Genomic DNA, 17901 nt, shown 5'->3' on the forward strand with positions numbered 1-17901 from the left:
TGATCCTCCTTGCATACGAGGCCACATAGGGATCCAATATTTGGGGGCCCCTAGGCAGATGTATATTTGAAAAGAGCCCAATAATTGTAACCAGGGGGTAGTGATCGCTCTCCGTGAGGCAGTCCACAAAAAAGACATGGACTGCCTGTCTTAGTAGCTGGGAAACCAGCACAAAATCAATAACACTACTCCCCTGTGAGGAACTGAAAGTAAATTCACCCGCTAGATCACCTGGGGTACTCCCATTAAGGATTATCTTATTATGTTGGGATGCTAAAAGGGCTAGCTGGACGCCAGCAAAATTTGTTAATTTATCCTTAGAATGCCTGGCTGAAATCTGGTGTCCTATGGCCTGGCAGATTTCTTGGGAGTAGAGTGCCTCAATCGATGGGGGAACTTGGCCTCCCAATCGGGCATTAAAGTCACCCCCTATAAAGATATGCAGCGCTGGAAATTTGGTTTCAATACAGGTAATATAACTCTCCAGCTCGCCCCATTGAGCCTTAGTGTCGGCTTGCCTCACTGTCGGGGGAAGGTAGAGAGCGATCCATAATTATGCTGGAGATGGATAGAACTGAATACTTCCTGAGACTTCAGAATATTGAGGAGGAAAAAGGGGAAGATCTTGCTGAAAAAATGGCAGAATTGTTGGCAGATGCGTTGGAAAAGAGTAAACAATAAATCATCTCTGGGATTGATGAAATATTTAGAATATACACAAGCTATGTGAGAAGGAACAAACTTCCCAGAGATGTGAGATTTTCAAAGAAGGCAATAAGAGCGGAAATACTTCAAAGAGCAAGAGATGCACCATTGAAATACAAAGGGAGAGAAATAACAGTCTTGAAACAAATACCCAGAAGAGTAAGAGATACAAGGAAACAGTACCAATTTCTGACAAGACAACTAATAAAACATGATGTAAACTTTAGATGGCTAATACCTGAGAGAATATTGGTGACCTGGATGGAAAAAATGACATAAACTAGATACAATAGACAAAGCAGAACAATTCTATTATCAGCACTTTGCAGCATACGAGGAAGAAGAGAGAAGGGAGAAAATAGATGGCAAAAAACAAGAGGAAGTGATAGCAGAGGGAAGCATACAACATGAAGAAACCGAAACAGAGCAAAAAGAGAGAAGGGAACAAGAAGGAGCAAGACAGAAAGAACAGAGAGAAATAAGATCAATTAGAACAACAAAGCCTATTTATAAGTAAACAATGGAAGAAGAAACAAAACTGTTATCAACATTAAAGGAGCCTGAGTGGCGTAGGAGGCTAATGCCTCCTAAGGCAGCATTTAACATCCAGCTGCCTGCAATTACTGCGAGTTCAATTCTCACCAGGCTCAAGGTCGACTCAGCCTTCCATCCTTTCTAAGGTCGGTAAATTGAGGACCCAGTTTGTGGGGGTAATAAGCTGACTTTGTACAAATATACAAAAGTATGAAGGCTATTGCTTAACGCATTGTAAGCCGCCCTGAGTCTCCAGAGAAGGGCGGCATATAAATCAAATTAAAAAAAAAAAAAAGGACTGAACTCATCTATGAAAACAAAAAGAATTTTTAATAAATTAGAAAAATTTAAACTAGCTTTAATCTGTCTGCAAGAGGTTCACATTAAAAAACAATAAACTATTAGATTACCCAAAAATTGGGAAATATTTTTCACTAGCACAGCAAAAGAAAAGGGGGGTGGTTCTATATATTAAAGAAACAATAAAGGCTAGAGCAGTAATGGCTAACCTTTTTGTAGTCGCGTGCCAAAAGCGGGGGGAATGCAGGGGTGGGGGAGGTTGCATGTGCGCGTACCAACACCCATAATTCAATGCCCCCCCACACCCCTTCCCCCCATGCATACATGCGCGACACCTCCACGCTCAAAAAGGCTACTGATGTACCCTATAGGCCCATTTTTCGCCCTCCCCAGGCTCCGGAGGCTTTCTTGGAGCCTGAGGAGGGCAAAAAGGGCCTTCCCCACCCCCCTGGAAGCCTTCTGGAGCAGGAAACAGCTTATTTATCGACTTCCGATGGGACCAGAAGGCCTGAAAATCAGCTGGCTGGCACGTGCATGCATGCTGGAGCTGAGCTAGGGCAACGCTCATGTGCCCACAAATATGGCTCCGCATGCCACCTGTGGCACGCGTGCCATAGGTTCGCCATCACAGGGCTAGAGAAATCTTTGCAGATGAAGATGGAAGAATATTGATGGTGGAGGTAATGAGTCAAAAACAGATGTTGTTGATAGTGATATAGGCTCCTAATAATAAACAAGATGAGTTTTATGGAAAACTTCATAAGAAAATTATAGAATTGGAATATATGTGTGGTAGGAGACTTTAATGCAATTGTAGATATAGAACTCAACTACAAGAGCAGTAAAACAGGTAAAAAGGTTAGGAAAACACTCCCTAAAATTTTTTTTAAATGATGGAAGAAATAGGATCTCAAGTTTCTCTCATGGAGAGAAACATACCCCAAGAAAAATCAGTATTCATTTTATTCAAATAGGCATAAATCCTGGTCTAGAATAGATATAATATGGATGTCATCAGAACTGAAAACATGTGTACAAGAGACAGAAATAGAACCCAATATTTGGGCAGATCAAAATCCGATAAAAGTTGTATGGAAAGGACAAAAAAGAACATTGAGATGGACATTGAATCAAGCAATATTGCAAGATAAAGAATTTATACGAAATATGTAAAAAGAAACGGACTTTTTTTTCCAAAGTAAGAGACTTCCTTGCAAACTGTATGGGATACCACTAAAGCGCATATCCGGGGACTAGTTATAAGGGGAATACATGGGGAAAAATAATAATAAGAAACAAAATAAGAAAATGCTAGAAGAACATAAAAGATTAAAACCAAAATTACAGAAAAAACCACAAAAGAAGATATTAAAAGATCAAATAGTTAATAAAACACAAAATGAATCTATTTGAAAAAGAATGAACTGAGGCTTCCGGGTTTGGCTTCCATCGCTGTCAGACGGTCCTTTGAGACCGCCAGCCCCGCCGCTCGTAAAGAGCTGCCTTTACATCTGAAAGGCGGCTCGAAAAACTCCATTTCCTTAAGGAAATGTGAGACAGAGCAGGCGAGGGTAGGTAGAGCCCTCTGCGAAGTCCCCAGAGTTTTTGTTTTACTCTTGGGGACGAAGCAGGATGAGGCTCCCTCTTTTCCTCGCCGCTGCTCCGGGCTTCAGGAGAACTCTGCTTCTTGCAGAGCTAGGCGACAGGACCAAGCCATTTACTGAGAACTAACAGATTGTTTAAACAAAGAGGATGAGATCTGGACTCTGGACCCTAAATCGCAAGTATTTCTAAAAAATTTATAAGCGATTTTAAAAGCGAAGGAAAAAAAGTTTAAAATGGCGACTGCTGAGGCTTGAGAAGAAGAAAGCTGAAAGTGAAAGTCCTTCCGCCTGAATAGTTTAACAAGCTACAAAGTAGCAGAAATAATAGCGCTGGCTAGAATTGAAAAGAAAAATTTCTACTTTATGTTTCTTTCTTCTTGGAGATTTGATATATTGTCTAGAGAGAAGTCCTTTTCTTTAAAAAGAGTTTGTCTGTGTGGCAGGATGGCGTCTAAACTAACAAAGCCAGACAAACAAGCAGCGGGGGGGGGTGTTCCCCCATTTACAAACTATGTGAACAAGTTTCGAACTTGCAGACTCAGAAGAATGGTTTTAACCTAAAAGAATTTGTTTTGGAGGAAATGGCAAGACATGACAAGATTGTGAACCAGAATCTTGAAAAATTTAGGCAGGAAATTAAAGAATTGATACAACTAAAGTATGATAATTTGCAATGAAAGATTGTAACAGTGGTCAATGCTTTTTCAGAAATAGTTATAAAGATGGATACAGATATCAAGTTATTAGAGTCTAAAATGGAGAAAGTTGATGATAAGATTCATAATTTGGATAATAAAATACAAAGAATTGAAAATGATTTGATAAATACTCAAGATAATAGTTCAGAAGTAAAGTCTAAAAAGGAAGCTGATCACGAGACTCACAATGCAGATAATATAAAACAAGGGATTGAAAATGAAGTTACAATGATGCAATACAGGCTCAGGGAATTTGCGGTTAGAATGAGAGGATTACAGGAAGATAATAGAGTTGATTTAAGAAAAATATCTGCTGCAGTTCTGGCTGAGATTTTAAAGGTTCATCCTGAAGAGGTATCTTGTAAGATTGACAAGGCCTATAGAGTAAATTCTTGGATTGCAAAGCAAAGGCAATTGCCTCGAGATGTGGTGATTTACTTCACAGATAAAGGAATAAGAAATGATATTGTGCAAAAATCCTTTAATTCTACTCTAGAACTGAATGGAAGAAAGATTTGGATATATAAAGAGTTGCCGCCCAAGATGTTAAAAGATAGAAAGAAATTTGGATTTTTGGTTACTGAGCTAAAAAAACAAAACATCTCATTCAGGTGGGATGCTCCAGTTGGTATAATATTGAGATATCAAGGAGAAAGATATCAACTAAATACTGTTGAAAAAGCGGAAGAATTTTACTATAAGGTTCTCAAAATGGGTTCAACATCTCCATGTGTAATACATGAGTGGAATAAAGAAAAGCAAAATCAACAAGAGATAGAAATTCATGATAAACAGATGGAGATGGAGGTAATGGAAAAACAACAAGTTACAAAGGTCTTTGTAGATGAGCCGCTTCTGGATTCTCCTTCAGAGGTCTTAGCTGGACTATTTATAAATACAAGAGAGGCGGCTTTGGATTCTAATGTGATGACTTATCAAGTTACAGACCAGCATGGAAATCAATCAGTTGATATACAACTCATAGAAAGGAAACCAGAATGGAGATTTAAGCCACAAAAGCAAAATCAACAAGATCAAGTTATAGATCAGTATGGAAACCAAACAGTTGATATACAATTTATAGAAAGGAAACCAGGATCGAGATCTAAGCCACAAAAAGTCAAGAAAAGAAGAAGCAGGTCCTATAAAAATAAAAACTTTTAGACTAAACAACAGTGTAATGCCAGTTATCTAAGAGATGATTGAATACATGAAAATATAGCTGAGGCAAAGTATTGGTTTATATTATCTTGAGGAGAGTGACAGACCTCTGCAGTGCTGTACTTTTGGGATGTGAAAATGGCCTTAAACTGAGTGGATTGGAACTATCTACTTTGGATTCTTTGATAAATGTATTACGTTTATGCTGAGCTACAAGGCAAGAGAGTTATGGGACTGGGGCACGCAGAAGATCTGGTTGTTACCCTATTACGATGGTTGGAATTAATAATTTAGATGAAAGACATTACAATAGACACTATATGGAATATAAATATAAAGTCACTCGGGTGGTTTTTTTATATATGAAAACATTTACTATTGATGGGGGCAGATGGTTACTGAAGATACCGAACATACTGTTGGAATTAGGATGTGATGTTACCCTAACATGGGTAATGGGATTAACAATCCAGCTAAAAGACATTACAGAAGATATCATATGGATTACAAGCTTAAAGTCATTTGAGGATTTTATTTATATAAGGAAATATCTCTTAGTGGTGTGGGCAGAAGAATAAAGATATTAAAAATATTATGCATGGTAGTCCTGTAGGAAAGTGGGTGGAGACAGGTTAGCTTATTGATTGTTTAGTTTAAGAAAAGGGATATTATGTTTAGATATGAATATATGTAAAAGATTTGAGTTAAGAGATACATGTATGGGGGTGGAGGAAATGGGCAGACTATGAGTTGAATAAATATTAAATTAGGACTTATTATATAGTTTTATAGCTGAAGGTTGCTTTGAAATGTTATATTAATATATGTAAAAGATTTGAATTAAGAGATATATGTATGGGGGAGGAGGAAAAGGGTAGATTATGAGTAGAAATTGTTAAACTGGGGGATATAATAATATTATTATGCTAAATTAGGAGTTATTATATAATGTTACAGTTGAATGTTATTTTGAAATGTATAGTAGAAAGAAAGGGTCAGCGTATGGGGGGTGGAGCAAAGGGATGGTAAAGTATTATATAATCTGTTATGAATTTGGGTTTTATTTTGGAGAAGCTACAGGGGGAGGGGAGGGGGAGGGGGGTTAGGGAGGAGGGGGGGAAAAAGGGGGAAAAATTTGTATTTGAAAAACTTTTTCAATAAAAAAAAAGAAAAAGATGAACTGGCACAAAAATCAAGATTGCAAAACAAAACTTCTTTGAAAATGCGAATAAACTAGGAAGATGGCTGATATACAAACTGAAAAAAGAGAGGGAAAGAAAAACAATACATCGATTAATAGATGAGAAAGGGATTCTTGGTTTCCGGTTACATCATCGTGTCAAGCAAGACGGGTATGGAGATCGCTCCTGTCCCTTTCTTGTAAACTTTCCAGTCTGGGCAGCTTTTCTGTGCCAGCAGCTGCCCCAGAGAGGCGGCCATAAGTGGAGAGGAGCAGAGAGCGCGTGTGGAGTGGCAATCCGACACGCGAAGGCGAATCTCTCCTGTCACAGGCTGAGAAGACGGCACCAGTAATGGCGGCCCCAAAGCGATGACTACCTATATTGGAAGGGAAACCCGATCGTAGACGGGCAAGGAGCCCTCTTCTAATGTAAATTGGTCTACATTGTGACGGACCTTTGATCCTTTTGATCTCCCTACTGTGAGTGCTGTGGTGGTGGAGGAATGTTCTGAGTGCCCTTTTACGATTGGAGCTAAGACAGGGAAAGCGGCTGCTAGTTTATTACACCAGGAACTTCGAGCCGTTATTATATTGTGCAGACTGAAATATTGGATTTGTACTCGATTGGTGGGAAGTATTGATGGATGGTTTATTTCCTCCCTCCCCGCTGATAAATTAAGAATTAAATTAAGAACGGTGGTCGAACGGACAGATATATCCCTTGGTAGAGAAATACTCTTCTTCCTTCTTTTCTATCATTAGAAGGTGTGTGTATGGAACAGTACTTCACCTTCCTCTAGTGGCGAACTGTATAATTACACTATATACTGTGCTCTTAGGAGAGAAGAAATTTGAATTTGTTTTGTACTTGATTATACGTGTTTGAATGAATTACCCCCATTGATTATTATCTTTATTAACTAGACTTGACCTGAAGGACTTGGAATATAATATATTTGTTGAATTGACTAACTTAAAAGCTGATTAAGATATTTTGAAAGTGATTGGGAATACCCCTATAAACAAGATGTCAAGTGGAACAATTGTAACGACCACAAAATCGGGGAAAAAAGTTTTGACACTCCCAACGGTTGCTACTCCAGCCATACCTACATCATCATCTTCATCATCGTCTAAATCTTTGGAGGACTTGGCCGCTGCAGGGAAACCTCCATCGTTATTAAGTCTACAAAATATGCTGCAGGCAATGTATGAGGTGATGACAAAAAATCAAGAAGATATCTCCAAAAATTTAGAGGACTTAACATCAGACCTTAAAGGGGAGCTAGGAGCTGTTAGAAACGATATCAAAATGCTGAACGAGAGGCTGGAAGGTGTTCAGGGGGTGTTGACACAACAGGAGAGTAAAGTTCAAGACGTAGAGAAGAGAGTGGGACGATGTGAGGAGAGATTGGATGGAAATGAAAGAGAGCCCTTGAAGAAGAAATTACATTTCTTGAAATGGAAAGGTCAGCCTTTTACTTGAGGATACAAAATGTGGTGGAAGAACGGGGGGAGCCTTTAAGAGATATTGTGGCGGATATTTTGGCTAGGATTCTGGAGATAACTAAGAAAGATGTCCTGAGAGATATAGACGACATTTTTCGTGTATTTACAAGTTACGCTAGGAGGCAGAGACTTCCGACAGAGGTTCATGTTAGACTATCAAAAAAAGCTCTTAGGGAAGAAGTGATTTTGAAGTCAAGAGACAAAACGGTGACATATAAGGACAAACAATTGATAATACTGAAGCAACTCCCCAGATGGGTACGGGAAATACAACAAAACTATTATTTCTTAACCACTCAATTAAGAAAACACAAAGTACTATACAGGTGGTTATTACCGGAAGGGTTACAATTTACTTGGGCTGACAAAAAAGTGAGAATTTATAACCTTAGAGATGCCAGAGACTTTTTTATAAGACATTTGGACCCTTTAGAAGCGGATGTGGGAGAAGAGTCAGAGGGGAAGAGTGGGGAAGAATAATTAGAGGAGGAAGAGAGAAGGGAACCAGAACAGCTAGGTGGGAGAAAGAAAGGAAGAGGACAGACGCAGATACAGGCAGAAATAGGAGCCAAGGGACTAAATCAGAGAGAAACAAGACAAACAAAAAAGAAACTTCAAGTAGAAGGCAAGTAAGGGTAACAGAAGGGAGAAGGGATGGGGGAGGAAATTCGACTATTGTCAGTTAACATCAATGGACTGAATAGCCCGAATAAGAGAAAAAAGATCTTTAGTAAATAAAAGCATGTTTGAATATTATATGCCTTCAAGAAGTACACGTGAAAAGAGATCATCTTTATTTACTGAATTATACCAAATTGGGTCAATTATATACATCTCTAGCGGAAACTAAAAAAAGAGGAGTAGCGATTTATGTTCAAAAGCATATAAACTCGAGACTAATTTTTGCAGATGAAGAAGGGAGACTTTTGATAATTGAAGTAGAAATTTGTGGTAAAAAAGGCATATTGGTTTGTATTTATGCACCTAATGGGAATCAAAAAGTTTTTTTTCAGAATCTTTATAGTAAATTGGTAGAACTTGATTACTCACATATTTGTGTAGTGGGGGACTTCAACGCCATAGATCAGTGGTCCCCAACCTTTTTATCGCCGCGGCCCGCTGAGCGCGCGCAGGGGTGGGGCCGCGGCCCGCTGAGCGTGCGCAGGGGTGGGGCCGCGGCCCGCTGAGCGCGCGCAGGGGTGGGGCCACGGCCCAGGAGCCTTTGCGCAGGCCCATTGCGCACGGCCCAGGAGCCTTTGCGCTGAAGCGTTCCTGTCCCCCGGCCGCTGCGCGGCCCGGTGCCAGGTACTTCACGGCCCGGCACCGGTCCGCGGACCGGGGGTTGGGGACCACTGCCATAGATGATAAGGATAAAGATTATGTATCTGGAAATAAGAATCAGGAGGGTAAAAAGAGATCAGCAAAGAAAAGATTGCCTACTATTTGCCATCAAATACAAGAGGAATTTGGACTTAGAGACATTTGGAGGGAAAAACATCCAGAAGGTAGACAGTACACATATTTCTCCGCCAGGCACTCATCTTGGTCACGGATAGATGCAGTTTGGATGTCGGGGGAACTGAGGCAGGGAACACAGAAAGTAGAAATAGGCATCAATGAGTGGGCAGACCACAATCCATTATGGATAAAATGGGGAGGCTTGAAAACAAGGCCCAGGTGGAGAATGGATGTAAGGGTCCTCAAAGATGAACAATTCTTAAGTTATTTAAAGAAGGAGATGGGCTTATTCTTTCAGGAAAATAATAAGGAAGATGCGAACTTTTTAAATATTTGGGAAACAGCTAAAGCAGTGTTTCGGGGTTTAGTGATAAACTATATAGCGGGGAAACGGAAGAAGGAGAGGGCTAAACAAGATAAATTATTAGAAGACTTGACCAAAAGTGAGGCTATGTTGCAACAGGACCCAAACAATAGAGAACTCAATATGAATTTGAAATTAGTACGACATCAAATTAACTTATTAGACCAAGAGGACTTAGAAAAAAAAATTAGGTGGATGAAACAACGGCAATTTGAAAACGCAAATAAACAGGGAAGATGGCTTACATACCAATTAAAAAAAGAAAAGGAAAGGAGTAGAATTCATAACTTGAGAGATGGGAATGGTGAATGGATTACAGGGGAAGAAGCGAAGAAAAGAATAGCGCAGGAATTTTATTCCGATCTATATAGAAAAGAGGATAAGTCTGAGCAGGAAATAAAGAAATATTTAGAAGAATCTGATCTACCCAAAATATCGGACATGTCTAGGGAAATACTGGACAGGGAGATAACCGAAGGGGAAATTGAATGGGTTATAAGAAAACAAAAAACAGGAAAGACTCCCAGTACAGATGGGAGAATGTAATAGAATATTACAAGGCACTTTGGGAAGTCTTAAGCCCTTATATGACAGAATGGGGTAATGGGGTAATCCGGGAGGGATAGATTCCGAATTCCTGGTCAGAAGCATTAATAACCCTCTTGCCAAAGGAAAGCAATGATTTATCCCTGATCCAGAATTATAGACCTATTTCGCTTCTTAATGCAGATTACAAATTATTTGCGGCAGTGCTAGCAGAAAGGCTAAAATGTTTCCTAAATCAATTTATACATGAAGATCAAAACGGGTTCCTACCTTGTAGGCAGATTAGAGATAACGTGAGAATAGTTATGAACGTCTTGGAACATTATGAAACCCATATTGATAAACAATTGGCTTTGGTCTTTGTGGATGCGCAAAAGGCCTTTAATCGAGTGAGTTGGAGTTTTTTAGTGGGTTTATTATAACATATGCAATTTGGGGAAAGGTTTATTCAGGCAATTCGTTCAATTTATTCGAAGCAGTCTGCTAAAATTCTAATTAATGGAGATCTTTCTGAACAAATCTGCATTGAGAAAGGAACTACACAGGGATGCCCGCTTTCTCCATTGCTATTTATTTTAACATTAGAACCTTTATTGAGGGAAATTAGGCGTAATTCGGGGATAAAAGGATTGCATATTAAAAACCAACAATATAAGGTACAAGCATACGCTGATGACCTAGTATTTATATTGGAAGACCCCATTTTATCGGGTCCGAATTTGATTAATGAATTAGGAAAATATGGAAATGTAGCGGGTTTAAAAGTAAACAAGGAAAAAACTAAGGTTATTATTAAAAATTTGACAATAAAGCAGGGGAAGGAATTAGAAGAGAATTTGGAATTCCAAATTGTCAATAAATTACAATATCTAGGTATTATATTATCAGCCAAATACACAACAATTAAAGAAGACAATTATTTGAAATTACTCCAACGAACAGAACAGGATTTAGAGAAATGGAAGAACTTTCAGACGTCTTTATTAGGTAGGATCGTGATTATAAAATCCTATATCCTCCCAAAATGGACATATTTATTTTATACAGCACCAGCTAGACTAGACAATACTTTTTTCAAAAAGTTAAATCAATGTGTTCTTAAATTTATCTGGCAAAATAAAAGGCCCAGAATTAAACTTAAAATGCTTCAAGAGGTGAAAGAAAGAGGGGGATTTGGCTTACCAAAATGGGAATATTATTATCAGGCTGCAAATTTAGTTTGGGTAAGGATCCTGCTGAGAAGAAGACGGTTGTTGATTCTGGAAGGTTCGGGGTTACAACAGGGTTGGCACTATTTTCTTTGGCAAGATAGTTCTTTGGCAAAAACATATGAGTTTTGCAGGACATTATGTAAGGAATGTTCTAATTAATACATGGAGGAAAGTTAAGGGTAAACTCTACTTTTCGACTCCTTCTTGGTTGGTCCCATTAGAAGCTACAACATATAGTTCACTTTATAATAGAGAAAAACACCTATCCTATCGGGAACTGTTGGATGCCCAAGCCTGCTTAAAAACAAGAACTGAGTTAGAGCTTCAAGGAATAAAATTGGATTGGTGGTCCTATGCCCAGATCAGCTCTAAATATAAGAAAGACAAGGAAAAAAGTGGTATAGACATGACCCAGCAAGAAATAAATAGTATTATATTAGGAAAGGAGGAAAGAATATTATCTAAGATCTATAAATTCTTAATAACTTATTGGATAGGGGATGAGATTGTTAAAGACTCAATGATTGCCTGGGGGAGAAATATTGGTTACTCAATTGAATTGATAAAATGGGAAGAAATTTGGACGAAACAATTGAAATTTCTGATGGCAACCACTTACAAAAAAAACTTGTATAAGATGGTGTACAGATGGCATCTCCCTCCTGCTCGATTAGCCAAAATGTTTCCAGGACTCTCCCCAAATTGTTGGAAGTGTGGGGATATAGGTACTTATTATCATGTATGGTGGACCTGCCTTAAGGCAATCAAATTTTGGAGATTTATACAGAGGTGGATATTAGAAATCATGGGATATAAATTACAATTGAAACCAGAATACTATCTATTAAATATTAGGCCAGATAAGATAGGCACGAATATATGGTGTCTGATTACATGTATCACAACCACAGCAAGAATATGTTTTGCTCAACATTGGAAGGGGAAAGACCTACCGGCTGAAGATTTGATTCTGGGAAAAATTATTGAATATGCGGAAGCTGACAGGTTAACAAAAATTTTGAGAGATCAAAAGGACTCCGTATATTTTCTTTTTTTTTTTTTATTGGAAAAGTTTTACAATTACATTTTCTCCCCATTTCCCCCCCCCAACCCTCCCTAACCCCCCCTAACCCACCCCTCCCCCCGGACTTCCACAGAATATAATCCAAATCAAAATCTCCTTTTTATAAAACTTGAACCCCTCCGCCCCCGGTATATTTTTCACATCTTCACAAAATTCAAATATTTCTATCTTTATATAATACTTTCAGTTAAAAGCTATCTGATACTTCCTAGTTTGATATTTATTCTGCACATAATCTATCCACTTTTTCCACTCCCATTCATAAGTCTCTTGTGAGCGATCTTTTAGATATGCTGAAATCTTCGCCATCTCTGCAAAGCTGGCCATCTTCAAAGTCCATTCCTCAATAGTGGGCATAGCTTCATTTTTCCAATATTGACCTATCAGTAATCTCACTGCTGTTATCATATACAATATCAACTTTGTTTCACCCAATGTAAAACCCTTAACTATACCCAATAAAAACAATTGTGGAGAAAACTGAATTTTTTTCTTCAAAACATTCTGCATAACCCACCAAATTTTTATCCAAAAAGCCTTCACTTTCTTACAAGTCCACCACACATGATAATATGTGGCATCTAAGCAATCACATCTCCAGCATTTTGGTTGAACATTAGGGTACATGCACGACAATTTCTTAGGATCTAAATGCCATCTATAAAACATTTTATAAAAATTTTCCCTCAAATTCTGCGACTGTGTAAATTTAACATTCTGAACCCATATTTTTTCCCATGTTTCCAACATCACTGGTTCTGCAAAATTTTGTGCCCACTTAATCATGCAGTCTTTAACCAATTCAGTTTCTGAATCCCTTTCTAACAAAACATTATAAAGCCTTTTAATATGCATTGGACCTTTCTCTTTTATATGTCTAACCAATTCTTCCTCATGCATCATTATACCAATTTTTTGGTCCTCTTTCCATCTCAATTGAAGTTGATTATACTGTAACCAAGTTAAATTAATCCCTTCTGCCAACAGCGTTTCGAAAGTCTTCAGTTACCATCTGCCCGCACCTGCAAAAAGAACTTCTTTATATAAACCCCCCCCCCGAGTGACATTATATTTGTATTCCACATGATATGACCAAGATCCAGCCATAGCGGTATTTTGTAATCCCATTTGAGTCGGTGCTTCTTCCAAACTCTCATCAAGGAGTCTCTAAGTATGTGGCTTTTAAATACTTTATCCACTTTGTTCTCATAAAATAAGTAAGCATGCCAACCAAATTCAAGATCAAAGCTTTCTATATTCAATATTCCAGTCTTTTTCCTTCCAAACCAATCACTTGCTTGGGTCAAAGCTGCTGCTTCATAATATAATTGTAGGTTTGGAAGTTTAAGACCTCCCCTTTCTGGAACATCTTGTATAATTTTCAGTTTCACTCTCGGTTTTTTCTCGTTCCAGACAAACTTATTCAGTCCACTTTGCCATTCTTTCAATTGTTTATCACTTTTAAGCACCGGAATCATTTGAAACAAAAAAAGAAATCTTGGCAAAACGTTCATCTTAACTGCTGCTATTCTTCCAAGTAAAGACAACTGCAGTTTTTTCCAAGTCTCCATATCTTTCTGTACATCTCGCCACAACACCTCATAATTGTTTTGAAACAGTTTCATATTTGATTCTGCAACCTGAACTCCTAGATATTTAACCTTTGGTACTATCTCAAAACCTGCCTTGCTTTCAAGTTCGTGTTTTCGATCTTGTGTCATATTTTTAACTATCATCTTAGTTTTTTTCTGGTTCAATCTAAATCCTGATACTGTACCATAGTCTTTTATAATGTCTTTCATCTGGATTATTGATTCCATCGGCTGTGTTAGGGTAAAAACCAGATCATCTGCAAATGCCCTTATTCTGTAATCCTCTTGCCTTATCACTATTCCTTTCAAGATACTCGAGTCCCGTATTGTATTCAACAAGACTTCTAATGTTAAAATAAATAACAATGGGGATAACGGACAACCTTGTCTTGTTCCTTTTTCAATATTAAAGTCTGTTGTCAAACTTCCATTAATAATAATCTGTGCCTTTTGTTCTTGATAAATTGCTGAAACCGCCTGTATAAATTGATCCCCAAAGTCCATCTTTTTTAAAGTCTTTAATAGAAAATTCCAATCCACTCTATCAAAGTCCTTCTCCGCATCCAAGAAGACCAGCACTGCAGGGATCTGTTTATTCTTCTCAAGATATTCCAGTAAATCTATAACTTGCCTTACATTGTCCTTCATATATCTGCCTTCTATAAATCCCGCTTGGTCACAATGAATCACCTCTTGAATTACTGGCATCAACCTGTTGGCTAATACTTTTGCAAATATTTTATAATCATTATTTAGAAGAGATATTGGTCTAAAATTCTCAGGTTTTTTAGGACCTATTTGTTCTTTCGGTATCAATGAAATATAAGCTGTTTTCCATGATGGGGGTATTTTACCCCCTTGTTGTATACTACAAAATAAATCTTTAAGATGCTCAATCATTTCTGCTTGTAAAGTTTTATAGTACACTGCAGTTAAACCATCCGTCCCAGGAGCTTTAGCTGTTTTCAATTGTTTAATTGCGGCAATAATCTCCTCAGCTGTTATAGGATAATTCATTCTCTCCTTTTGTTGATTGGTAATTTTTGTAACTCTTTTGTTTTCTAAATATTTTTCTATAAGTCCATTCTGCGTATCATCTTTAGCATATAATTTAGTGTAATAATCTACAAAAACTTCTTTAATTAATTTTTGTTGAGAAATTTCCTTCCCTCCAATATCAATACTATCAATAGTCCGTGTACTCTGCTTCTTCCTTAATGTGTAAGCCAACCATCTGCCCGGTTTGTTAGCGTTGCAAAATGTATTATGTTTCACATATTGTAAATTTGTTGCTGTTTGTTCCGCCATAAGCATTTGAAATTGATCTTTCAGAAGTTTTATAGCATCACGTATTCTTTCATCTGTTGGGTTTTTTATAAGTAACTGTTCTTTGTTCTTTATTTCTACTTCCATTTCAGATCTTTTCTTTTGTCGATTCAGTTTATGTTTAGAGTTCTTATGAATGAGTACCCCTCTCATATACGCTTTACTCGCATCCCACACAATTTCAATAGTGGTACCCTTATTCAAATTCATTTCAAAAAATTATTTCATCTGCTTTTTAAGTTCTGTTATATTTTTTTCATATCTAAACAAGTTTTCATTTAATCTCCATGATCTTCTCTCAGTCTTTCCCATCTCAATTTCTATCCATACTGGGCTATGGTCGGTTAAAGTCCTTGGAAAAATCTTTGTTCTTTTTTTTTAACAAGTAAATCAGCTGATAGTAAAATAAAATCAATCCTAGAAAAGGATCTGTGTCTATCTGAGAAAAAAGTAAAGTCCAATTCTTTTGGATTATGTATTCTCCAAATATCTTTTAATTCCAAATCTTCTTTCATATCAAAAAAAGTCTGTGGTAGTCTAATCCTTGACTTCGCCAAACTCTTTTTATCTATTTTAGAGTCAATTACTCCATTCCAATCTCCCATGATTAAAATAGATTTATAGTCCCATTGCAGTATTTTAGAATGCAAAGTTTTGTAGAAATGATCCTGTTGTTGATTAGGAGCATAAATTCCGATCACTAGAATTAGGCCACTTACTGTATGCAGTTCAATTGCTATAAACCTACCACCTTCATCTGCTTCTATAATTTTAGCTGGCAGTCTTTTATTTATATAAATAACCACACCATTCTTTTTTTCCAAATTTGAGGCTATAAAATGTGTTCCTAATTTTGAATTTATCAAATATTTTTGATCTTGTGTTCTAACATGAGTTTCTTGTAGGCAAATTATATCATTATTAAATTGTCTCAAATATGTGAATAACTTCTTCCTTTTCTGTGGTGAATTTAATCCATTCACATTCCAAGATAAAAACTTAATCATCATGTAGACTTTTTTGAAGCGACGAGCAGAATTGCCGAATATCTTCCGAATCGATAGTCTTCGGCTTTGCTCCCCCCATGGCTTCACATTCTTGTATATTACTCTTGACTCCCTTCTTGTATTGTTGTGGCTTGGGCCTTTCCTGTTGTTGCTTTTCTTTAAGTTGCTTAGAAATTGCTCGAGTTACGCGCTGGTCTTTAGCTTTAGCCATCCGGGCTAGGTCAATCACAATCGGAGAGGGGTCTAACAGGGGCTCCTCCAGAAAACCTCCTGTAGCTCCCTGCATTTCCGCTGCCTCTGGTTCCACCTGCTTAAGCTGCTCTTCCATCTCTTGCTGAAGTTGCTTCTCCTTGTCACTCTCCTTTATCTCCAACACAGTAGATGTACGTGGGGATGGTAAACTCTCTTTAAAAACATTAGAATAAAATTGTTCTGCCTTCTCAACAGTGTTTAATCGATATCTTTCTCCATTATACCTCAAAATTATGCGTCCCACCGAAATGGAATTTGTTGTTTTTTTAATTCATTCACTAAAAATCCAAAATCTTTTCTATCTTTTAACATCTTAGGTGGTAGCTCTTTATAGACTCCAATCTGAGTTCCCTCCACTTGCACAGCAGAGAGAAAAGACTTTTGCAAAATATCATTTCTCATTCTTCTGTCTGTGAAATATATCACCACATCTCTAGGCAATTGTCTTTGTCTGGCCACCCACGAATTCACTCTGTAAATTTTATCCATTTTGTAAAAAATCTCTTCAGGGCTAATCTTTAACAACACAGCTAGAGCATCAGCACAAATCTGTCTCAAATCTTGTCTATCGTTCTCTTTTATGCCTCTCAGCCTTATAGCAAATTCCATGGACCTGAACTGCATCATTTTAATTTCATTTTCAACTCTCTGCATTTTAGGAGACTTCCGGTTTGCTTGCCTCCGGTGAAGACGGTCCCTTTCTAAGGATCGCCAGCCCCGCTGTTTGTAGAGCCGCTTCGATTGTGAGAAGCGGCTTGAAAACTCCAGAATCTGAAGGATTTGAAGGAGAAGAGTAAGCAAGGCGCAGGTCGAGCCCCTGTGAGCCCCCAGAAGTTTGCTACTGGGGAGGAAACAGCCGCGGCTCCCTTTCAACTTGCGGAGACTCCGGACGGCGTGGGACGACTCTGCTTGTTGCAGAGCAAGCCGGCTGCAGCAAACATTCAAATTGATTGAAAGCAACTTTTCTAACTAGCGGACAAAATAACCTGAACCTCTAAACCAAGAAACTGCAAGTATCTTTCTCTTTTTGTGACTTTCCGATCTAAGTAAAAATTAGAGCGAGCAGAAGCGTCTTGAAAAGATGGCGCCGCTCCAGCGTTAACAAGCTGAAAGGGAGAGTGGTCTTGTAAAGCTATTCTAACAAGTTACAATGTTGCACTGTTTGTAGCAAGCAAACAGGAGAAGAGGAGAAAAAAAAAATCCTTTTTAAAATAAGCTGAGCTAGCTTTAGTTTAATTCTATTTCCAACTCGACTAAAACTGGGGGACTTTTTTAGAGGACTTTTTGGTGCTGGAAAAGGAAAAAGGATTTCCTTTTTTAGAAAATCCAATCTACGTGGCAGAATGGCTTCTAAAAAACAGGAAGGCAAG

At 37.9% G+C, this 17901-nt stretch overlaps 1 protein-coding gene across 4 annotated transcripts in view; it reads right to left on the reverse strand.

Annotated features, from left to right (window-relative positions):
- UBE2F (ubiquitin conjugating enzyme E2 F (putative)) overlaps positions 1–17901 on the reverse strand; it is a 207545-nt gene that overhangs the window by 141518 nt on the left and 48126 nt on the right. The window lies entirely within an intron of this gene.

The sequence above is a fragment of the Pituophis catenifer genome, unplaced genomic scaffold (assembly GCF_029215685.1).
Source record: "Pituophis catenifer annectens isolate HBS135680 unplaced genomic scaffold, rPitCat1.0.hap2 SCAF_1, whole genome shotgun sequence".
Classification (NCBI taxonomy): domain Eukaryota; kingdom Metazoa; phylum Chordata; class Lepidosauria; order Squamata; family Colubridae; genus Pituophis; species Pituophis catenifer.